Raw genomic sequence first — 24,815 nt, forward strand, 5'->3', positions numbered from 1 at the left:
GATTGGATAGACAGAACAGTCCCTAACCCTCAAGGGACGTACAATCTAAGGTCCCCAACTCACATTCATACATACACATACTAGGGCCAATTTAGACAGGAGCCAATTCACTTCCCAGCATGTCTTTGGAGTGTGGGAGGAAACTGGAGTACCTAGAGGAAACCCAGGTACCTAGAGGAAACCCAGGCAGGGAAAACCAAGCAAATTCCAGGCAGGTGGTGCCATGGTTGGGATTCGAACCAACGACCCTAGTACTGCCAGGCGGAAGTGCCAACCATTTAGCCACTGTGCTGCCCGTAAACTCTCTCAACTAACATTGGCTTTTTTAAAACCTTATGCTGCTAGCATTAGTAAATAGATAGGAAAGTGTCTCATATTTACTTGTGTTAAACTTTTTTTTTTTTTAAACGTTTCTTCAGTTACTTCCTGGTTTCTTGCCTAGGCAAATGATGCCATACATCCCAGCTGTCTTCAGGAGGGGAGGAAGGGTTCTCAACGCAGCCGATGCCTGAGCTAAGGGCAGATGGATTCCATGAAGTGAATGGTACATGAATCATCTGCTCTTACCCAAGGTTCGTACCTAAGCGGTTTCCGCAGCATTTTGCAGAAACGCAGTACAGTCCATTTTAACACGGGACAGGTTCACATCTCCATGTTTTTACCCGGTGCGTTTTTTGGAAGGGGTCAGGGACGTTTTGGAATGCCAAAAAGTTGCATTTTTGGTTCTAAAGACTTCAATGGAAAAGCCGCAGAAAAGCACGTGCTGCATTTTTTATGTGTTTTTTGTGTTTTAAATCTGCCTAGCTATATAATATTTTAACAATGAAAAAAAAAAACGCAAAATGCGACAAAAACACAAGTGCAAAAACGCAACGCAATGCAGGAATTTTTTTTTTTTTTTTAAGTCCGCAAACGTGCAACTATAACGAAAAAACCCGTAAGTGTTCACAAAAAATGTGCAAGTGCAAAACACCACACGAAAAAGTGCACTTAGGGGTGTGCTGTGTCCTACCCCTAAAGGGGCTTGGACCGCTTACCCTGATCCCCCGGGGCACGAAGCTCCTGACGGGGACAAGGTTCCCAATTGGTCCTCCTGGCCAAAAGGCCTGGTGGACCACCGTTCCTTGTGTCCAGCCGAAGCCAGACACCCAGTACTTGGTCAGGGGGCTCTCCCGAAGAAGGGCCCCCTAGGGATCAGGGGAGGAAGGAACCAAAAGGCCACACATCCTCCCCCTAAACTTCAGGGTAGGCCCGAGGACCCACACCCTCCATCCGTGAAAAACACACACATAAGCTAAAGAAAAAAGTGACAAAACGTGGGAGTGATATAAATTAAATAAATAGAAAATAAAAAAGTGGTACCGTGCCGAATTGTGCACAGACCAGGCCCTGAGGCCTGTAGCAAAAATTGCCCTGGTCCTAGCCAAAAGACCTGGTCCTTAGGGCGCTGTGCAAAAAGAGTGAAAAACAGTGGCCATGTGCCATCTTCACACCGTGGGGTCCCACACCCAAGTGTTACTAGTGACACCCCTGAGGCGACTACTCAGGGGGCACTGAGTTTGCGGACTTTTTGCGTCCCCAGCCCCTGGCCAGACCAAGGTAGATCCGTCCAAATCAGGAGGTACTGGGTCTTTCCAGTCTTTTCGGAGGAATTACTCCCGAGGCCCCAGAACGAATCATGGCGCTCCCCGGTTTCTGTCCCTCCGGTACTAGCCTTCATCATACCAGTGAGGGTACTATACAACAGCCATCCCCGCAAAGCTAGAATGGCCGGGAGCACCCCCACTGGACACTGATAAGAACAGATACTACACTTGATCTTAGCCAAAAGGCCGAGAAGCGTGACGCAATGCAGGAATGGGTTAAATGGTGTGAACCTAGCCTTACTCAAGATGGTCAATGTGAGAAATGCTGGGGGTCAGGTTAAAATTTCTCAGCAAATAAATCACGGAGACCTGGGTAGAGTGGAAAGTTTGCTTTGAATATTAACAAATAATTAAATTGTATTTTGGGTTTGTGGTGCTCAGATGCAGTGCAGTTCCACTTCATATTATCTTTACCAAAATTATATTTCGTTCTTTATAAATCTGCAGCTTGATTTAAAATAACCCTGGTGACAACACACTGTACCGGGCTTCCATTTGTGTTCCTATGTTGTCACACTGATGAAGTTCACGAGTGGCCGGTAATCCAGTGATTCTCAACCAGGGGCAGACTGACAACTCATGGGGCCCCTGGGCAATAAGGGATCATGGGCCCCTGTGTCCTTGCCCAAACTCAAAAAAGCCTGTGAAAAAGGTACAAGGGGCATCTCATGGGGCCCCCTACTGACCCCGGGCCCTCGGGCAGTGCCTGAGTTTCCAAATGGTCAGTCTGCCCCTGTTCTCAACTTTTCATGCAGACTTGTAAAAAAAAAGAAAAATGGACTGACAACATCTCATTAATTATCTTTTCCTTTTTTGTTTTTTTGTGTTTTTTTGTTTCTTTGCCATAAGGAATGACCTCTGTTTTCTAAAGATTTAGGACCGCTTTTATGGCGGTGGAGGAATCTCATCTTGGTACATCCTGACATATTTTGGTACACAACAAATGTGGTTCCTATAGCTTCGCTCCTCTCTCAGCGTATCGCTCCAGAATGGTTTAGGCAGTAAGGGAAGAACAGCTGCGTCTTATCGTCCTAATTAAAAGCTAATAGGTCTTCCCACTTTGTCATTACAGCCTCCGATTGTTTATTATTCTTCATAGTCATTTATTTTAACAAGTGCAGCTCTGAAAGACTCTGGGGGGGTGTTTGGGTTTTTCCAGAGCCATCACTCCATTGTGACAACAGTCCCTCTGGGGCCCATTCCCCTAACAGTCCATCCACATAAATTGTGATATAGATATATATGACTTAGCAAAGTCTTCCCTATTTTCGAGATTTTAGAATTAGAAATAAAAGTAAATGAAAAGTATAGCAGGCGACACTTGTTAACAGTGCTATATCGGCCTTGTGATAACACCTGACAATGAGTATCCATATACTGATACAGGGAAGCAGGCACAGAATGAACAGGCAGCATGTAGTCAGAGAACAGAGTGCACACTACAGGCCTGTCACTTGCTCCTTCTTGATGGTCCAGCGGTGCTATAGCTGCCCTACATGCCTACTAGGTTGCCCTTGTCTAACTATCTATCCATTCAGTCATATCTGACCCTTGGCGATTGCATGGACTGTCACTCGTATGTGACTTTTTCCATGAATTCTCTTAACAGGGTAGGTTGCCAGGTCTTTCCTCAACACCCCCATGCAGGAGATCCCACATGGCCAGGGATGAAACTAGGACAATTTTGACAGGAGCCAATTAACCTACCAGCATGTCTTTGGAGTGTGGGAGGAAACCAGGGTACCTGGAGGAAACCCACACAAACACAGGGAGAACATACAAACTCCATGCAGGAGGCACCATGGTTGGGAATCGAACCCATGACCCAATTACTGCAAAGCAGAAGTGCTAACCACTAAGCCACTGTACCGCCCATGTTGCCCTCGTAGTGATATGCAATATGAAGCCAATGTAGCGCCTATTGTCTGTGTAAACTATGTTGGCTATTTACTAAAAACTGCATGGTTAAAAATCTGGTGCAGGTCTGCAGAGAGTCCAATCCGCTTCCAGGTTTTTATTTTCAAAACTTAATCGAACAATCTGAAGTTAGAAGCTGATTGGCTCCCATGCACATCTGCACCCGATTGAATGCTCCAGTTTTGGTAAATCTCCCCCCTATGTGTCAGTTTGAAGCTGGTGTAGTGAAAGCTGTCACTCTGATCTCCTGTGATCACTTTGAGCCAATGTAGTGAATGCAGGCAGTGTGTTGGCGTCAAGTTCAGAGCCGGTGCTAGACTATTTTGCCCCCCCCAAAAAAAAATAACATTTTTAAAAACAGTAGAAAATATTATATCAACAAAACATGAAACTGCTAAATTTCTTTTAATTTTCAAAAATAAGTGCCATAAGATGCCACCAGTACCAATATTAAAGACAAAATCAGTGTCACGGATGGACTGTGTCTGTGGCTGGCAGTGGCAGGGTGACAGTTGCAGTGAGTGGAGGTTGATGGATCCACACTCTGACACATCCCAGGCTAGAATTCCCCAGGCAATGGGGGGAGGTAAAATGCTGTGACAGCAGGCAGCTGAACTGAGCGATCCCACACAGTGACAGATCTTAACACTGACACAGATCAGCAGGCACTAGAAGAGCAGGCTGTGGGATCGTGGTGTCATCACTCACTTACACATTGCGCATGGGATGGATGGATGGATGGCTGGGTCACACTCTCACAGACATGAGACATCCGAGTCCGTCAGTACCTTCCTCCCCAGGCGCAACTCTGCCTCCACTGATGAATGGGAAGAGAATGGCTGGAACTCCACAGTGGCTTGCAGTAAGGGACTGCATCTGAGAGGAAAACTGGAAGGAGCTGCAGCTCAGCTGCTACACTGGCCCCGAACTCCCTCTTTGTCCATCTGATGTAATTGGTAATGCTGCAAACTTGGCACATTGTAACAAGCTGTCAGCGTTTGATGGCAAACTATGGGCTTTTGCAGGATGAAATGGGCCAAAAACATCATCCTTTGGTATGGACTTGCATAGCTGCAGCCACACAGCATCTCTCTGCAGAGCAACATGCTCCTGAAGCACCACACTTCTAGTCAATAGTCTGAACCTTGTTGGAATAACATTGTGTCAAAAGAGGCATTCAAAAGCATTCCAATGCATTTCAGGGACCCAAAACCCCTCCTCCTTCAGATCTTGCAATTTAGAAACAATGTATAAAACCTGAATATTGAGTGGAACTTGGATCCTATTTTATCCAGTGTGATCCTTTGCACAAACCTCATCAGCAGCTGGTTTGGCAGCCAAAACATGTTTGCTTCTGTTTTTTGTTAATTGCTCTGAACGTTAGGCTCCGTTCACACTGCCGCGACTTGGGATCAGACTTGTGAGAGCCCAAGTCGCATGACACGTGAAATCCCATGTTAGTCAATGAGAACCACCTTAATTAGAACTACTGAAGTTGCTCCGACTTTAGAAAAAGTTCCTGGACTACTTCAAGATGACTTCTCTCTGACTTGTGCCCATAGACTTTTAATAGAAGTATCGTCCAAGCAGGGGCGGACTGACTATTTGGGAAATTCAGGCACTGCCCGAGGGCCCGGAGTCAGTAGGGGGCCCCATGAGATGCCCCTGGTACCTTTCATAGGCTTTTTTGGGTGTTGTTTGAGGTGGACAAGGACACAGGGGCCCCATGATCTCCTATTGCCCTGGGGCCCCATGAGTTGTCAGTCCGCCCCTTCCTCCAAGTAGGATCCTCATCTATATTGATGTGATTTGGATCCGACATAACCCTTTGATAAAGTCAGGTGACGAAACGTGTCAGGGTCGGGCCGCACGACATACTCTGGAATGAGACATCCACCTTGCATCGGGTGAGACGCTCGCTCCATGTGAAATGCAGATACCCTTTATGGTTATTGAGGATATTTTGGAACGCTTTCATTTATTTTATGTGAGTGCAATACTTTCTATCCAATAAATGGTTTTTAATGGATTCACTCTGTTTCCTTTCACATCTTTTCCTGATTACAGAGTGTAGTAGTTTGGAGGATGTCCCGCCATCATATCAGTCTCTAATTGATGATGGGCTTGTTGACTGATGAGCTACACTACACTGACACTCACCACAGGCGCTGTTGCCTATCCGGTTTGGATGGGCCACGATATCTGGCGTGCCACTGAATTGGTGGAGGTTTTCCTCTGGAGCACACGGTGATTTCTCGTTGCACGTTATTCAATCAATTGTCGTTCTGTTGTTCACGTGTTGATCTCGGTGGATCAATAAGGACTTTGATTTAAGTCCACCAACTGAAAAATGAAAATTGTGATGAAGTGCAAATGATTTAAATGTTTGTGTATATTTTGTGAAGTGTTCTATTTTGTATCATATCCCCACTTTGCTATTGTGTTTCACATTTTTGTTTGCGCTGCTTTTATTTGTCATAACAGGAAGATTACCCAGGCATTCCCTGAAAGTTGCTCCAGAGTAGTATTCAAGTCACCTGGCAAAGTCGCACGACTTTCGAGTCGCAGTAGTGTGAACCGAGACTAACTGGAATAAAATTGTGTCAAGGGGCTTCAATTGTTTTTCCTTGCTGTTTTTGCTCTACAGACTAATGAAACTGTGGCAGTACTAGTGTCATTGGTTCGAATCCCAACCACGGCACCACCTGCCTGGAGTTTGCATGTTCTCCCTGTGCCTGCGTGGGTTTCCTCTGGGTACTCCAGTTTCCTCCTACACTCCAAAGACATGCTGATAGGTTAATTGGCTCCTGTCTAAATTGTCCCTAATATGTGTATGAATGAATGTGAGTTAGGGACCTTAGACTGTACACCCCTTGAGGGTTAGGGACTGATGTGAGAGTACAATATATATATGTAAAGCGCTGCGTAAAGTGACGGCGCTATATAAGTACCTGAAATAAATAAACTGTGGAGACCCTCTGCGGTGTGTAAGCTGCCCGCTCAGAAAACCAGATCACATATATCAATATCCTTACAATACAACTGTCTAACAAGGTGTATACAGTTAGATGAAGAAGGGGGGACCCCCTAGGACTCGGAACGTTGAAGGCTTAAATGGTATCAAAAATATTAAAATACATATTTTTATTTTTTTTAAAGTACAAATAAAAATAAAAATTTGTACTTCGAAGGCTTAAATAGTACCAAAAATATTAAAGTACACATTTTTATTTGTAATTTGTACTTTTTTAAAAAATAAAATGTGTGCTTTTTAGTACAATTTAAGCCTTCATTTTTATTTGTAATTTGTACTTTTTAAAAAAAATAAGAGTGAAGGCTTAAATAGTATCAAAAATATTAAAGTACACATTTTATTTTTTTAAAAAGTACAAATTACAAATAAAAATAAAAAATTTGTACTTTGAAGGCTTAAATAGTACCAAAACATATTAAAGTACAAATGTTTATTTTTATTTGTAATTTGTACTTTTTAAAAAAATAAAATGTGTACTTTTTAGTACTATTTAAGCCTTCATTTTTATTTGTAATTTGTACTTTTTAAAAAAAATAAGAGTGAAGGCTTAAATAGTATCGAAAATATTAAAGTACACATTTTATTTTTTTAAAAAGTACAAATTACATATAAAAATAAAAATTTGTACTTTGAAGGCTTAAATAGTACCAAAACATATTAAAGTACAAATGTTTATTTTTATTTGTAATTTGTACTTTTTAAAAAAATAAAATGTGTACTTTAATATTTTTGATACTATTTAAGCCTTTAAAGTACAAATTTTTATTTGTAATTTGTACTTTTTAAAAAAAATAAAATGTGTACTTTAATATTTTTGATACTATTTAAGCCTTCACTCATTAGATGAAGAAGGGACCCCCTAGGACTCGGGACTTTGAAGGCTTAAATGGTATCAAAACTATTAAAAAAGTACAATTTTTTTTTAAAAAGTACAAATTACAAATACAAATTTGTACTTTAAAGGCTTAAATAGTACCAAAAAATATTAAAGTACAAATGTTTATTTTTATATGTAATTTGTACTTTTTAAAAAAATAAAATGTGTACTTTAATATTTTCGATACTATTTAAGCCTTCACTCTTATTTTTTTAAAAAGTACAAATTACAAATAAAAATAAAAATGTGTACTTTAATATTTTTGGTACTATTTAAGCCTTCAAAGTACAAATTTTTATTTATAATTTGTACTTTTTAAAAAAAAATTGTACTTTTTTAATAGTTTTGATACCATTTAAGCCTTCAAAGTCCCGAGTCCTAGGGGGTCCCTTCTTCATCTAATTGTTATTTTGGGGATGGTGGCTTAAAATAAGAAATTTTCCCTCTTTTCTTTGAACAAGGTGTATACAAAGCAAAACAGGTCCCCCAAAAGAGACCCCATATAAACACAAGGAGAACATGTACACCTACATATGCCAAGATGGGGGTTTCCTTGAAAGTGATGAACCCACAACCCTGGGTTGTGACCAAGGGGCTCACCACTTAGTCACCGTGGTACTCTACTGAAATATATTTATAATAAATGTTTTAAATTCTCTTCCCGTAATATACAAGGCTGTCTAGTTATCATGCAGCGGAGTTTTGGCGAACGGTTCCCTGTAGTACCAGTCAGCCTTCAGACGATCCTCGTGTTCTTTGGACCCTTCTCCCAGCACCTTTCCAAAAACCGAGTCACGGAAGCACACCTCTCTTAAGCAGATTGCCTTACTCCCATGAATATTACTTGAAATACTTAGCCGTTGGCCTCCAGCCTGTTTTTTTTCCCCCATTCTATTCAAATCTTTCAGCGAAATGTTTTGTGGCGACGCGGAATACAGATGGCGCTGTCTGAGTCCCACTCGCCTTGTAACAAGTGCAAGAACTAATAGACCATTAATCTGCCCCGTTTTTTCCTTTTGATGTCCAGGAAAGGTAATATTTTATCAGCCGGGGTGAGGAGGAAGATTTCAGGGCAAAAGGCTCTCTGCCTTTTAAGAGCGACGCTTTCCTCTCTGCGATCAGTCCACTGAAAGCCACCTCGAATTTCATCCTCCTCTGATGGTGGTTTCAATAGCTGCACTAAGTGGCTGAGATAATGAGCACGGACCTGTTACCCCTCCGTATAACACATGGCACATTGTTCTTATGACTTGTGAGCCCTCTTTGAAGTTTCATTTTTTTGTTTTTTTTTATGCTATGTGATAGATGGAGATATATAAAATCACACACACAGCCAAAAATGTTGCCTTCCTACATTTCTATCACATAATGCATCACTTCACCCAGAAAATTGCTGCAATTACAAATGTTTTGGCATTCTCGTGTTTATTTCTTTTGTTTGTATTGGTACGACACAAAAAAAAGTGGCGAAACAAAAAGCTAAATCTGATACATTCCACGCAAAACCCCAAAAATGGACTGGACAAAATTACTGGCACCTTCTCAAAATTGTAGGAACATTTTTGCCTTCCAAGTTTGTGATGCTCCTGTAATTTGTAATTAAACTCACCTGTATCAATTAACCGATCTTATTGTTCCTGTGTCCACTGTGCGCAAAATTGTCAAGGAGTTTCCAGCCCATGGCACTGTAACTCAACTTCCTGGACATGGACGAAAGAGAAAAATTGACCAAAGATTGCAACAAAGGATTGTTTGACTGGTGACTAAAGAACCTCCATCAACTTCCAGACAAATCCAAGCTGACCTTCAGGCACAGGGTACAACTGTGTCAGCTCGCACTATGGGGTTTATTTACTAAAGCTGGAGAGTCCAAAATCAGACTCCCTTCTGCATAGAAACCAATCAGCTTCTAACCTCAGCTTGTTCAATGAAGCTTTGGCAATGAAACCTGGAAGCTGATTGGTTTCTATGCAGAAGGGAGTCTGATTTTGGACTCTCCAGCTTTAGTAAATAAACCCCTATATGTCATCTGAATGAAAAGGGACGCTGTGATAGGAGGACCCCAGATTGGAGTTTTAAATGACTGAGGAAGCCAAAATCCTGGGAGAATGTGCTGTGGACAGATGAAACAAAATGACAACTTTTTGGTAAAGTCGATTATTCTACTGTTCCACTTATACAGAACGGACACAGTCAGTTTTCCTCTATGGCCAGTCGAATGTACAGTAAATGGACCACCTTTCTGTATGCAGCTGACTGCCATCCAATCTACTAGATGGATGGGGAAGAAATCCCCATATGTCTGTTTCAAGCAGATCCAATCGGATTGGATGTAGGTGGGTGTAAATGGACACCTGTCTGTTTCCATTGTCCTCTATGGAGCGGCAGGTGTAGAGTCCACCTGAAAAACTGATATGCAGGTCTGATCGGTGAAAGGGGACATACTGTTTGGTTTGGTGGATGCAATGATGTTGTGAAACATTTTTTCTATGACGAGAGGGACAAAGTGTGTGGTGTGTGCTGGTAAAGGTGTCAGTGGGACATGTAGTCCTAAAAGTGGCGCTGTACCAAGGAGCCTGACAGTGAGCTACAGCCCCCACCAAGTCCTGCTTAGGAAAGGAGGAGAAGTAAGCACTTTACTTGGCAATTAAACTGGAGGTGTGAGGCGAGAGAGTGCATGGACCTGCTATAGTGCTCTGTGCCTACATCCGGCAAGTACCACACATGACTTGTGTGCTGAGGAACTAAGCCACTGCCCATATACAGTCCATTATATGCTGAGAACTAGAGCCTCCCTGACCAACCCAGAAGTGATTGGACATCTGAAAGAGGGACCACTGCTGCTGTGTCACTGGGTTTGGTGAGAGGGCCATGCGGCCATAAACTGTTTGCTACTGGAGAGACTGAGCCCTTTAGGAACTGACTACACAGATACCTAGTAGTCTTGTTGCCTTCAGGTTTGACTGGGAATGTTCTTGTGTGCACCAACAGTACAACAGAGCCCCGATGTTAGCCTGCTTACGAGTCAGAACTAAGGACTGCCCCTTACAGTTGATACAGAGACCTTTGCCCATTGCTTAGTTTAAGAGGTAACTCTCAGGTGACATTGCATCAGACCCTAGCCATTCTACTAGAGTGCAAACCGGCTATAGTATTCTTATCCACATTGTCTTTAATGTTTATATTCACTGCTTGTTGCTGATTTTGCTCATTTATGAGCTTATTTCAGTCTAGTGGTACCAATATCGTAGAATAGCAATTACATTGTCTAGCACAGTGGTCTCCAAACTGCAGCTCTGGTGCTGGATGTGGCCCTTAGCTTGCCTTTATCTGGCCCTTGAGGCATTGTTTGTGCCACTAAAAAACGTGTAAATAAGTGAGCGCCTTCTAAATAGCAGCAGCTGTACACCAAAGGCACCATATAAAACCTTCCGATACACAATAATATACAAAAAAAAAAAAAAAGGTGCAGCGCTAAAGCACAAATAAATGAACATATATACACATGTACAAAATCATGCAAAAAATGTAAAGTGATGCTGTGCACTCATATATATGCCACTATACGGTGGCTAATATAACGTGAGGAAAAAACTGCTGTGTCCACAGATAAGTCCAACGTGAAGATATGAGCAAGACCTCAACCGATCTATAGATTTCCAAACGACATAGACTGTGCACACAGTGAAACAGTGAGGATACAGATTACGCACTCACCAGATGCGCAACCTTTATGCGCTTTTATATAATATAGAGACTTCCAATATGTCATCAGAGGTCTGGTCAGGTCCCCTTCGTTATCCCATACTCTGCATACAGCCTTCTCATTAGGCGATGACCACTCTATAGATGTACCTGGCTCCCAGAGGAGCTCAGAAAAAACAGAGGGGGCCAGTAGTGCAATATGTCTTAGGATACTTTATTCCCACACACAGACAGATGCTAGTCAGGTACAATGTAAGGGATAATAATAAAATGAAGTACTGACCAAGTAAAAAGTTGCCGCCGGGACCCCTCGTGGTGCCGGCGGTGTTAGCGTCAAACAGCTGTAGCCGAGCTGACGCGTTTCGAGTGAGGAGCTCTTAGTCATAGGGTTTTGGCTATTGTTTGTGCCACTGACACCAATAGTGGGGCACTATTTCTCCCCCGGATACCTAAGATCAAGCATGGTTTATTCCCACTGTGCAAGTCCAACCTCCCTAAAGTCTGAAGGACAGTAAACAGGCCCTTTGTTTAGAAAGTTGAGACCCCTGCTCTAGCAGACTGTCTCAGCCTACCTCCTCTATGCTCATTGATGCTCATACCATCATTTACTCTAACCTGTACCAACACATTAATTTACCACGATATGGTCTGTGTTAATTCCCCACTGAGGTAAAGGTATCTTTATTTATTTGTGTTTTTATAAGTGCTTGCAGCAACTTTAATTCAACCGGGTGTGTGTTAGAGGGGTTGCGTTGAGTCAAGACACAGAACCCAGATTACCAAGTGGCTCCTGTGGGAGTAGCGCTACACGTGTTCAAAGAAAAAAAGTCCAGGTCCAGTTTTTGTTCCATTGCCGTGTGTTGGCAGCCCATTCTGAATTAAAGGGATGCCTTCATGCAATGCATGGTAACCTGCAAAACAGCAATGACCACATACATAGGGAAGAGAAATAAACTAGCGGACTCAATGTGTTAGCTGCTGAGTTGAGTAGGAAATTTCACAGACCATTTCGTACACTTGTCAGTCCTGGACTACACATAAATACCCAATAAAATATTTGCAGAATATAGAGAGCCGGTCGTGATCTGCCCAATGCAAACCTCACAGTAGCTATAAAATTGTTGTGCGATGGACTATAGGGAGCAATTGATAAACCTTTATATAATCAGGCAGGCTTGTTTGTTTTTTGGGGCCCCTGGTTGCCCCTAAAGCAGCTGCATGGGCTGTCATGACTGGCAATTACACCTTCAGCTTTCAGCAGCCTCCTTAATGCTAGAAATGTTCGTCATCCATCTGCTGAACAGCTCATTGGCTTGTTTTTTATGCCTTCATTTCAGGCTCTGCTCTTGAAGCCTCTCCCCAGTGCTGCAGAGGAAAGATTAGGGGAAGTAGGAAGCAGCCCATGTTATGGATCTTACTCAGCCAAAGTAAACACAGGTCAGGAGATTAAACTTCATCAAAACTTTCCAGCCTGACCCAAGTCAAACACATGAGCTGTCACGGCCATGTATGAGGCCGCGGCTGCAGAAATCAGGTCAGAGCTAATAGTTTTTGCAATGGACCTCTTAATGCCACATTCCTGAGAGTGGAATTTAAATGCCATTAGCCGATTTTCATACGAGGGTTAAGCTAATCTGCAAAGAAAAAAAATAATTTCAGAAAAATCAACCGCAGAACTTTTAAGGAGCTTGAAGTTCTTTTCGGTGATCTAGAAATGAAGGGGAATTAACTGAAGGGGAGAAAGGATGCCAAGCTTTCACTGGTCCATGTGCAAGTCTGAACCTGGCGTGCACTTCTTGGGAATAATGGTGTTCCACTGGCAGAGTTTATAGAGCGAGAAAAAAAGTATTGGGGGGGAGGCATTAAAAAGACATGCTCACTTACAGGACAACTCCAGCCAAACGGCTAAATGCTACATTTTTCCCACCAAGGGATCTGTGCCCAACCCTGCCTTGGTGTATGGTGACCACCCCACTATTGTCGGGAAACATTACTAAAATGGTGAGACCCTCCCTAAGCATTTGTTCTCCTGTAAGCCCATCTGAGTATTCCATGAATGCCTGGCCAATTCTTTTTTCACAGCTCAACCTATAAGTCAGGTGAGTATGGAACTGTAGCACTACCCTCGTAAGGGCCGGATGAGGACTAGTTTGGTATTGCACCTGATCACCCTCTCCCCTTATCTGGCCCAGGGGGTGTAGGAGTACTCACACTGTCCTGTCCTATTGGGTTGGTGGCTGCCTTCAGGACTTGAGCTGGGCTGACTCCTTCCCTGCTGCACAGGCTGTCCTTCCCAGAAGACTGTGGGATAGTGGAGATCCTCCCTTCCAGCGACCTGCCTATAGGTAGGCTCCCCTCCCAGGCTCCATACTCCAGCCTTCTCTCCATCCATCTTCCATCCGACTCCTCTTCCAGGCTCTATCATATCTGAGTGTTGCCCTGATCACCATGCCCAGCCTCCTGCTCAGGGGATTGATCAAGGTCCCTCTTCCACACCTCTTCCATAAAGTTCTGCCAGTTTCTGGAAGGGTCGAAGAGCTCCAGAAACCCTAACCTGTTGAACCTTCAAGCCTGTATTGAGGTGAACTCTTGCCTCCCTCCCAGGCTGACTCAACACAGGCTGCTACTCAGCCTCTATCTAATGAAAAGTAAACCCCACAAAGCCTACCTAGCAAATCTTGAGGGCATTTATAGAACCTTGACCTACTCCTCTGGTCACTTGGATATAAAGTTTGAGCAAGTAGGCAGCTCATAATGGTGATGGGGCAGTGGGAGAGATGGCAGGGAGAGGTAATGCTTTGACACTACAATAATGGATGCAAATCTGACCATACACAGCTATTAACATTAACATATTCAAATGGAAATTCTGTCAAATCGCTTGTCAGAACATTCTTTTATGCCATCATTGACTCGACTAGTTTTGTTCAAAATCTCTTAATTTTTTCTAGACCTGCTATTTCAGTTGAATCCCAGATATGATAAATAGGTTTCATTCCAAGAAGTAGTTTTCTTTTTTTTTTTTTTTCCCAAATTAAAACCACAATCATGGAATTTAATTCAAGAAAAATTTCCCGATCTGCTCCTTCGAATTTTCTTGTCACTATAGTTGAAAACCAACATCCAATTTGCTAACGCTAACCATTAGAAAATCGAACAAACCCAAAACATTTTTGACCGTAATTCTGGGGAAGCACATTGCAGTACTGCCCGAAGTGGAGGATCGAGAGGTGCTGGTCAAGGTCGGAAGTGAATTAAAGGGAACCTCGCTTACATAATATTGAGCGCTGCGTGCTGCTTAATTTCTGGCAACATCCGGTTCTGGTGAGTTTGAACCTCTTCTGGTCACAAGTGGTGGAGACACGTTTTGGAAATATTTAATTTGCATGGTGGTGGAAGACGACACAATTTTTTGCTGATTATATATTTTTATAGGATATTAATAGTAGCTTTGAGCACTTTATATATTCACAGAAAATTTTTGTGCACTATTTGTGGGGGGGAATTTTCACTTTTGGTGTTGGTGTATCTACCCATATATTGATGGCTGCCATTTTTGTTACTCTAGTGCTATTTTCTTTTTCTTCACAGGAAAAAAAAAAAGGTTGGGCATTCCCTACCCTATCAAAAAAACATTTAACAAAAGTGGAAAATCAGCCAGAACTTCTATTTATTGTGGAAGAATTAGAGTTTAAGTGGTTGTAAAGGCTTAATTCTTGTATGAAGATAAAATAAAAACCTGTGTGCAGCAGCCCCCCCCCCCCCCCGCTACTTACCTGAGATCCCCCTCTTGATCCAGCGAAAGTGCAGCAGCCCTCTAGGGACTCTTCCTCAGTGAGCCAATGAGGAGAAAGTGAGGGGGGGGGCACAGCGGGGCTGGACACAAAGAAGAGACTTGAGACCCCCCATAGCAAGCGCTTGGTATGGGAGCACTCTCAGCATGAGGGATGAGTCAGGAGCAGGGGACCCAAGAAGAAGAGGAATGGGGCTGCTCTGTGTAAAACCATTACACAGAGCAGGTAAGTATGACATTTGAAAAAAAAAATCTGCCTTTAATATTTTAGGTTTAATTATCTTACATCTTGCCATTCCTATTTGCTCCCTCATCAACATGCTGAAACATAACCATTGGATTTCAGAGCTTCTCTATGCAATACAGGCAGATCATGGCTGGTGGGAGAAGCTAGCAGGAGGCTGTACACAGCTTCCTTAAATCCCCACAGCACCCTGCCTCAGCACTCCTGTCAAAAGCTTGTGTAAGAGTTGTGCAAATCTCAAAATGCCTTGATGGCTGGCTGTTGGTCTGTAGGAGCCGCCATGATTCCAATAAATGAAAGGGGCGGGGCCAGGGAAGTTGGGCTGGGGAGGAAAGGGCCGGAGGCCCAGTCGGGCTGGGGAGGAAAGGCCTGGAAGCCCAGTTGGGCTGGGGAGGAAAGGGCCGGAGGCCCAGTCGGGCTGGGGAGGAAAGGGCCGGAGGTCCAGTCGGGCTGGGGAGGAAAGGGCCGGAGGCCCAGTCGGGCTGGGGAGGAAAGGGCCAGAGGCCCAGTCGGGCTGGGGAGGAAAGTCTGGAAGTGTTCATTCTTTCTCTTTCAAACATTTGGCTGGAGTTCTACTTTAATTTTTTTTTTTTTTTTTTTTTTTTTTTAACGCTTCCTCTATTTTTTGCTAACACCATTTTATTCTATAGAAAGTCGGTTTTGGCACAGAGCAGACAGTACACGGAACTTCTTCCTGAACTCTTTCCGCATCACTAGCAATCTCTTTGGCAAGAGTGACTTTCTTCGGCGTTGCCTAATAATCCCTACGCGGAGACAGAACAGTAGTGAAGCGCAACACTTGTAGGATTCCAGCCGCTCGTGAGCCAACTGTTGCGAAACCGAAATACCGTCTGTTGAAAGGTGACCTTGAAGTATCAGCGTGGTTGGGATCACTGATATTTGAGGGGGGGTGAAGGAGCCAGCCAATAGCAGCCCGGCTCATACTCCATAATTTCGCAGAAACCGGCGCTCATAATCTCTTCCACAAACAGAGAAAAGGAGAATTATCAAAGACACAACATGAACACCTGGAGTGCCAATCAGCCGAATTGTTCTGTAAATATACAATTCTATCTGATTTGCTGAGAAATGTCCTCGCGGCTGAGTGGGTAGGTGCAGACACCTTGACCTGATGGATTTGTTAAGGAATGATGGAGGGATATTTGACAGCCCAGTCATAAATGGTATTTCAGGTTGTTGGCCAATGCTGGTGACTTCCTTCCTTTCCTTCCCGTTGGCAGCTGAAAGCACACCATAGGATCCTTTGGAATGGAGAGTGGGGGAAAGGTCCAGTGAAAATGTCACATTTATCAGCCTCTTCTTTTTCTGAATGAACACAATGAGTGATCAGTACTGGAGTTGATACCATTGAATGAGCCCCCAACCTCACCTGACCTAAATCTAATAGTAAAAAGAGAGGGCGCACAGGCCTTGGGTTCTGAGGAAGAGGCAAGTCCTCGAAAGGCGTCAGCCTTTTTGGATGTCTACACTCCCTATTGCGTACTGTTACTCAGCGCGGTGTTGACCCAGCTGTTCTTTTATGATGTGCCTTGACTTTATTCTCGTTTGTGAGTACAACACCTATTTTATTTCTTATTAAACATTTTTTATGGTAATGCACTTGGCCTGTGCGCCCTCTCTGTGTTCTTTCCTCATTCAGTATATTTGGATTCCCCCCGGTCCATTTGAGGGCAGCAAGGTGTGCATGTTCCAGGACATTCTTAATGTGGTTGTAGCATCGAGTCCATCCCCAAGCGCAGGAGCATTTGTGTTTGCTGGTTCCTAAATCTAATAGTGTTCTATTGGATTAAGGTAAGGCGAGCGTGGGGGCCATGCAATGGTATCAATTCCAGTACCGATCACTCATTGTGTTCATTCAGAAAAAGGTATCCCAGAGGTGTTCCTCTGCGATATCATGTTTCGGTCCATCCCACGCCGCCAGGTTGCTCCTCCAGACTGTCCAGGAGCTCAGTGATGCCCTGGTCCAACTCTGGGAGGAAATCCCCCAGAACACCATCCGTGGTCTCATTAGGAGCCTTCCCCGACGTTGTCAGGCATGCATACAAGCACGTGGGGGCCATACAAACTACTGAGGACCATTCTGAGTTGCTGCAATGAAATTTCACCAACATGGACTTGCCTGCTGCATCATTTCATCACTCTGATTTTCGGGGTGTCTTTGAATTCAGTCCTCTGTAGGTTGATCATTTCCAACAAATGATGGGGCGTCCTTACGTTCCTCACCCATCCGCCGTCCATGTCAGTATAGAGATCCAGCAGGAGATTCCTCCCCATTGAGATCTGATGGGTTTTCAAAGTCTTCCTTTCATTTTTATTTATTTATTTATTTATTTTGAGGATCACTGTTACCTCCGTAAGGCAGAGATAAGCGTCTGATAAAAATGTAAAAAAAAGTTTAACTTGTGGAGAAAGGGAATCCTCTCAGGAGAGTCACTGCCATCTTTTGCAGTAATTAGACTAATCTTTGTCTGACATGTTATAGACAGGAGACCATGGACATGTAAGGGGTGACAGGTCCTCTTACCAGCCCTAAGTTATGTCTCTGTTCACATGCTGAGCCCAGAGGGTCTTGCTATAAATATCATCTGACACTGATCCCTATCTTCATTACCCCTGTGTTTTCTCACACCTGAGGTGTGAATAGAATCATCACAAAGGAGGAGGAATTCCCTCCAGGGAGAGTCTTCTTCTGAGGAGGAAGTGAAAAGACTTAGGGGATTCACAGAAATTCAGTAGACGGAGAACTTTGCAGGTTCCCACCAGGTAAACCATCCTCCAGCTCACTTCTGTCATTCTGAACATATTCAACGACATCGCTGAGCAAATGCCAACTACTGTCAGGAGCTTTGTAATAATGGAGAATACTTCTATGAGGACCACCATATGGCGTATGGTCGGGGGGGCTCAACCTTGAGGGTCACTTAAGTGATTTGGCAACCGGTAAAGGGGCCACGATGAAATTAAATGGTTCAGAATTTAATATTTTGAATTTTATCTTGAATAGCATAACAGTTTCTGCCTGCTGGAGAAGCCAGCTTTCAGCGGTTGTAGGAGGAAAATGGAGAGGACAGGTTCCTGTATATGTCACCCTCCTGTCCAAGTGTAAAACAGAATGTGACAGGGAGGCTGCATGGGCCCCCTGGAGCATGAGGAACAGTCACTATTGCAGCCCCTGATGCTACACCAGTAGTTGGGCGGGCAGGGGGATGGGTAAAAGCACATTCTGCCCACCCCTTCACCTGCATGCTGACTTGAATCATGAGGTTGTAAATGATGCATCTTAGAGACAATAATCGATTGGTGGCTTCTTAATTTAATTATTGGGTGTAGACTGTAGTGAGGGGAATTAGAACTGTTAAAATGTAACATTTGCATGATGCTATTGTAGCTGTACCATGTGAGCATGCTGATTCCTGGTTATTTCAGGTGTTGATTGTTAGGCTGGCCGTATGAGGGCCGACAGCAGCAGTGCAGAGTATTTCAGGAGAGGAGAGTTATAGAGGAAGGAGCGGAGTCCTCCAGCAGTGCAGAGTATTTCAGGAGAGGAGAGTTATAGAGGAAGGAGTGGAGTCCTTTGGCAGAGCAGAGTATTTCAGGAGAGTAGAGGTATAGAGGAAGGAGCAGAGTCCTCCAGCAGTGCAGAGTATTTCAGGAGAGGAGAGTTATAGAGGAAGGAGCAGAGTCCTCCAGCAGCGCAGAGTATTTCAGGAGAGGAGAGTTATAGAGGAAGGAGCGGAGTCCTCCGGCAGTGCAGAGTATTTCCGGGGAGGAGAGTTATAGAGGAAGGAGCGGAGTCCTCCAGCAGTGCAGAGTATTTCAGGAGAGGAGTTATAGAGGAAGGAGCAGAGTCCTCCAGCAGTGCAGAGTATTTCAGGAGAGGCGAGTTCCAGAGGAAGGAGCGGAGTCCTCCAGCAGTGCAGAGTATTTCAGGAGAGGAGAGTTATAGAGGAAGGAGCGGAGTCCTCCAGCAGCGCAGAGTATTTCAGGAGAGGAGAGTTATAGAGGAAGGAGCGGAGTCCTCCAGCAGTGCAGAGTATTTCAGGAGAGGAGAGCTATAGAGGAAGGAGCGGAGTCCTCCATCAGAGCAGAGTATTTCAGAAGAGGAGAGTTATAGAGGAAGGAGCGGAGTCCTCCAGCAGTGCAGAGTATTTCAGGAGAGGAGAGTTATAGAGGAAGGAGCGGAGTCCTCCAGCAGTGCAGAGTATTTCAGGAGAGGAGAGTTATAGAGGAAGGAGCGGAGTCCTCCAGCAGTGCAGAGTATTTCAGGAGAGGCGAGTTCCAGAGGAAGGAGCGGAGTCCTCCATCAGAGCAGAGTATTTCAGAAGAGGAGAGTTATAGAGGAAGGAGCGGAGTCCTCCAGCAGCATAGAGTATTTCAGGAGAGGAGAGTTATAGAGGAAGGAGCGGAGTCCTCCAGCAGTGCAGAGTATTTCAGGAGAGGAGAGTTATAGAGGAAGGAGCGGAGTCCTCCGGCAGCATAGAGTATTTCAGGAGAGGAGAGTTATAGAGGAAGGAGCGGAGTCCTCCAGCAGCGCAGAGTATTTCAGGAGAGGAGTTATAGAGGAAGGAGCGGAGTCCTCCAGCAGTGCAGAGTATTTCAGGAGAGGAGTTATAGAGGAAGGAGCGGAGTCCTCCAGCAGTGCAGAGTATTTCAGGAGAGGAGAGTTATAGAGGAAGGAGCGGAGTCCTCCAGCAGCGCAGAGTATTTCAGGAGAGGAGAGTTATAGAGGAAGGAGCGGAGTCCTCCAGCAGTGCAGAGTATTTCAGGAGAGGAGTTATAGAGGAAGGAGCGGAGTCCTCCAGCAGTGCAGAGTATTTCAGGAGAGGAGTTATAGAGGAAGGAGCGGAGTCCTCCAGCAGTGCAGAGTATTTCAGAAGAGGAGAGTTATAGAGGAAGGAGCGGAGTCCTCCAGCAGTGCAGAGTATTTCAGGAGAGGAGTTATAGAGGAAGGAGAGGAGTCCTCCAGCAGTGCAGAGTATTTCAGGAGAGGAGAGTTATAGAGGAAGGAGCGGAGTCCTCCAGCAGAGCAGAGTATTTCAGGAGAGGAGAGTTATAGAGGAAGGAGCGGAGTCCTCCAGCAGCGCAGAGTATTTCAGGAGAGGAGTTATAGAGGAAGGAGCGGAGTCCTCCAGCAGCGCAGAGTATTTCAGGAGAGGAGTTATAGAGGAAGGAGCGGAGTCCTCGGGCAGAGCAGAGTATTTTAGGAGAGGAGAGTTATAGAGGAAGGAGCGGAGTCCTCCGGCAGTGCAGAGTATTTCAGGAGAGGAGAGTTATAGAGGAAGGAGCGGAGTCCTCCAGCAGAGCAGAGTATTTCAGGAGAGGAGAGTTATAGAGGAAGGAGCGGAGTCCTCGGGCAGAGCAGAGTATTTCAGGAGAGGAGAGGTATAGAGGAAGGAGCGGAGTCCTCCAGCAGCGCAGAGTATTTCAGGAGAGGAGAGTTATAGAGGAAGGAGCGAAGTCCTCCAGCAGCGCAGAGTATTTCAGGAGAGGAGAGTTATAGAGGAAGGAGCGGAGTCCTCCAGCAGCGCAGAGGATGAGAGGAGAGTTATAGAGGAAGGAGCGGAGTCCTCCAGCAGTGCAGAGTATTTCAGGAGAGGAGTTATAGAGGAAGGAGCGGAGTCCTCCAGCAGTGCAGAGTATTTCAGGAGAGGAGTTATAGAGGAAGGAGAGGAGTCCTCCAGCAGTGCAGAGTATTTCAGGAGAGGAGAGTTATAGAGGAAGGAGTGGAGTACTCCAGCAGTGCAGAGTATTTCAGGAGAGGAGAGTTATAGAGGAAGGAGCGGAGTCCTCCAGCAGTGCAGAGTATTTCAGGAGAGGAGAGTTATAGAGGAAGGAGCGGAGTCCTCCAGCAGCGCAGAGTATTTCAGGAGAGGAGAGTTATAGAGGAAGGAGCGGAGTCCTCCAGCAGTGCAGAGTATTTCAGGAGAGGAGAGTTATAGAGGAAGGAGCGGAGTCCTCCAGCAGCGCAGAGTATTTCAGGAGAGGAGAGTTATAGAGGAAGGAGCGGAGTCCTCCAGCAGTGCAGAGTATTTCAGGAGAGGAGAGTTATAGAGGAAGGAGCGGAGTCCTCCAGCAGAGCAGAGTATTTCAGGAGAGGAGTTATAGAGGAAGGAGCGGAGTCCTCCAGCAGAGCAGAGTATTTCAGGAGAGGAGTTATAGAGGAAGGAGCGGAGTCCTCCAGCAGTGCAGAGTATTTCAGGAGAGGAGTTATAGAGGAAGGAGCGGAGTCCTCCAGCAGAGCAGAGTATTTCAGGAGAGGAGTTATAGAGGAAGGAGCGGAGTCCTCCAGCAGTGCAGAGTATTTCAGGAGAGGAGTTATAGAGGAAGGAGCGGAGTCCTCCAGCAGTGCAGAGTATTTCAGGAGAGGAGTTATAGAGGAAGGAGTGGAGTCCTCCGGCAGAGCAGAGTATTTCAGGAGAGGAGTTATAGAGGAAGGAGCGGAGTCCTCCAGCAGTGCAGAATATTTTATTAGATGAAAGATAATGAAGGAATTTGTGTTGGTGATGAAATGTTCCATATGTTGTGTGTGCGGTGATATAGGAATTGCTCTGGTATTGCACTCGTAAAACATAATGGATGACTCGGGCATATGTTTGGCCATCTTATAGGATGATGTGATAGTCCCCGCACTCCCCAATGTGAGCTTATAGGCCGAGCAGATGATTTCAGTAAAAATATTTGTGGTTCTATTCACCAGTCACATGACCCTCAATCCAATCAGCGGCTCTTACCTCGATCTCACCTGACTCATACATTTATTTCCTTTTAAATGTTCCTTGTTACATTTGTAGTCTAGACCTCTTCTTCCCCCCGATTGACTTCAGAGAATCAACAGCTGGGAAAATGTACAAAAACAGATGATATTCTCATTTATGTTAGGAGAATTATTGTAGGCATGATGACATAACAGAAATATCCTATAAAAGTGGAGGACAGGAAATATCGGTGTTGCTATTATGACTCTTATTATACATTTATATATAGCTCTGACATATGCTGCAGGGTTGTACAGAGATCACTGAGCCAGTCACATCAGTCTCTGTATCACAGGAGCTTACACTCTAATGCCCCGCCACCCCCCCCCCCCCATACAATCACACACTATCAGGAGCAGACTGACAACTCATGGGGCCCCCAGGCAATAGAGGATCATGGGGCCCCTGTGTCCTTGCCCAAACTCAAAAAAGCCTATGAAAAAGGTACCAGGGGCATCTCATGGGGCCCCCTACTGACCCCGGGCCCTCGGGCAGTGCCCGAGTTTCCAAATGGTCAGTCCACCCCTGGTCACACTTCAAATGACAATTGCGCGGTCATGCAACACTGTACCCAGATGACATTTTTTATCTTTTTTTCACATAAATAGAGCTTTCTTTTGGTGGTATTTAATCGCTGCTGGGTGTTATTTTATTCTTTGCGCTATAAACAAGAAAAGTGCTAAATTTTATAATAGCAAAAATTTGTAAAAAGTTTCTCTAGTTTTAACGGGTAATTTTTCTCATTCACTGATGTGCATTGATGAGGCTGCACGGATAGGCAGCACTGATGGGCACGGATAGGAGGCACAGGTGGGTGGCATTGCTGGGCACAGGTGGTTTGCACTGATGGGTACAGGTGGGCAGCACTGCTGGGCACTGATCATCAGGGCCCTGATGAGCAGTGCCAATCACTTCTCTGACAATTGCCGGTTATCGGCAGTACTTTCCTCATGCTGTGACAACGTGAGGAAAGTGCTGCTGATAACCGGCAACTGTATTTACCCGGTGATCTGCTGTGAAAGCCTTCAATTGTCATTGGTCAGGCGGGGATGATGTCCTTCAGATTCGGCATTGCCGCATTTCTACAGTGAGCTGCACATGCGTGGCTCCCAAGTACAAGGGAAGGCAGGCAGGCAGGTAAGTAGCTTTTAAAACAGACACAAGGCATGTCTCTTCATTAAAAATCCTGCCTTTCCACCAATTTCATTTTACTAGTCTAAAGTTCCACTTTAAGGTGGTAAATAGGCCCCCAGTTAAGCCTAGCTGAGACCTCAATGTCATTATAAGGACCTCTCTAGCACTCCTGCTCCAGCGGCAAAAGCCCCAGCAGAGGAGTCTCCTCCAGCAGGACTGGACTCAAGAGCTCTGCTGCTTGCTGCCTTAGACCTCAGACTATTTATGGGCTCCCCCACCACCTACTGGGAACGCATCCCCAGGGATTGACTAGAGTCCCATAAATATTCAGGTTGCCTGCTTTGTTGTTCTTCCCGCTATAATTCTAGAATCCTTGGGAAGTAATCTGAACATCAGCCTGTGAGACACTGAGCCGCCCTAACCAATCAACCCCTGCACCACTGATTTGAGGAGCTAGCTAATATTACCTATCGGCCAATAGGACCTCTACCGGTTTTTTATGTTGAGACTTTAGTTCTCCTTTAAATGCTGTAAATTAGAGAGAAGCAACTTTTCTACATTGTTCCCATTCTAGCAGCTCATAACGGGCTGTATTGTGGTCTATGATCTTATTTTAATGAGGCCAATATTCGAGTGCCAGCAATACAACTCATGCTCAAGGCCGTGCATTCGTCTCCTGTTCCTCACCGATGGGATCTGGAAACTCCAACCAGACGGAGCCTGACATTAATGATTAATGACTCGTAAAAGACTCAAGCCCAGCGTCACAAGCTGAGGAACTAGGCCGAATCCTTCAAACATCACAATACAACGGCGTTTCTTCTACCTGCTCAGCCCTCGCCAGCGCCAACATCTTTCTGCTCCAGCAGCCTCCAGTCTGGCCTATCACACAACACCTGGATGTCGGACCAAAGAAAACAGTCTCGAGGTTGGACGGCTTGTTTCTCTCCGCTTGCAGGCCTGGTGGATCTGTGAAGAGGAAGGAAGACTCTTTGGAAGTCATTAATTATAGTGTCAACTGTACAGGAGTTGTGTGTGTGATTGGTGCAAAGGGAGAAATGTTATAAAGAATTAAAAAAATGCCAATATGGACGTCTGACAACATTACTTTCTTTTGTTTGTGGTTGGGAATGTGGTTGTTGTTTCCAAAATGTATGACCTGAAGGCAGAAGTCATGGGGCTCCATACCTGACCCCACTCTCCATCCTGAATCGATCCCTCATACCTTGTAGCAGCTGGTGGGAGGGAGAGGAGAAGCTGTTACTGCTGCTGGAGGGGCACACAGGAGGAAGGAGATTATCTACAGGAGGGGTGATCGATGTTGTGGGGTGCATGTACTAGAACAGATCTCCTGTAGTTTCCCCTGCAGCAGCTGAAAGCTGGTGGGAGGGAGAGGAAATAAAGCCAGCTTTCAGCTGCTGTAGGGAGAGCCAAAGAGGGGATTGCTTCCTATAATCCCCCTCCCCCTTGCTTCTGCATTGGTCACCCCTTCCAGTCCATGATCTGATTCCTCCTGTTGCTCAGGCCCCTGCTGAACTGATGGGGTCTGGGCTCCATACAGGAGGATTGGTGGTACCCCTTACCTCCCGCTCTGCCTGAAGGGGTTGTGTAAATAGAAAAAGTGTTTTAATTTTTTCCACACATTTTCCAAAAACATTTGCCCCCCCCCCCCCAAAAAAAAAAAAATAT

The 24,815-nt window shown here is 45.0% G+C and overlaps 1 pseudogene; it reads right to left on the minus strand.

Annotated features, from left to right (window-relative positions):
- Positions 1-1,692: 1,692 nt before the first annotated feature.
- On the minus strand, positions 1,693-1,844 carry LOC149437889 (U2 spliceosomal RNA; annotated as a pseudogene).
- Positions 1,845-24,815: the final 22,971 nt, after the last annotated feature.

The sequence above is a fragment of the Staurois parvus genome, unplaced genomic scaffold (assembly GCF_062004578.1).
Source record: "Staurois parvus isolate SC_StPar_1 unplaced genomic scaffold, SC_StPar_1.0 ptg001251l, whole genome shotgun sequence".
Taxonomy (NCBI): Eukaryota; Metazoa; Chordata; class Amphibia; order Anura; family Ranidae; genus Staurois; species Staurois parvus.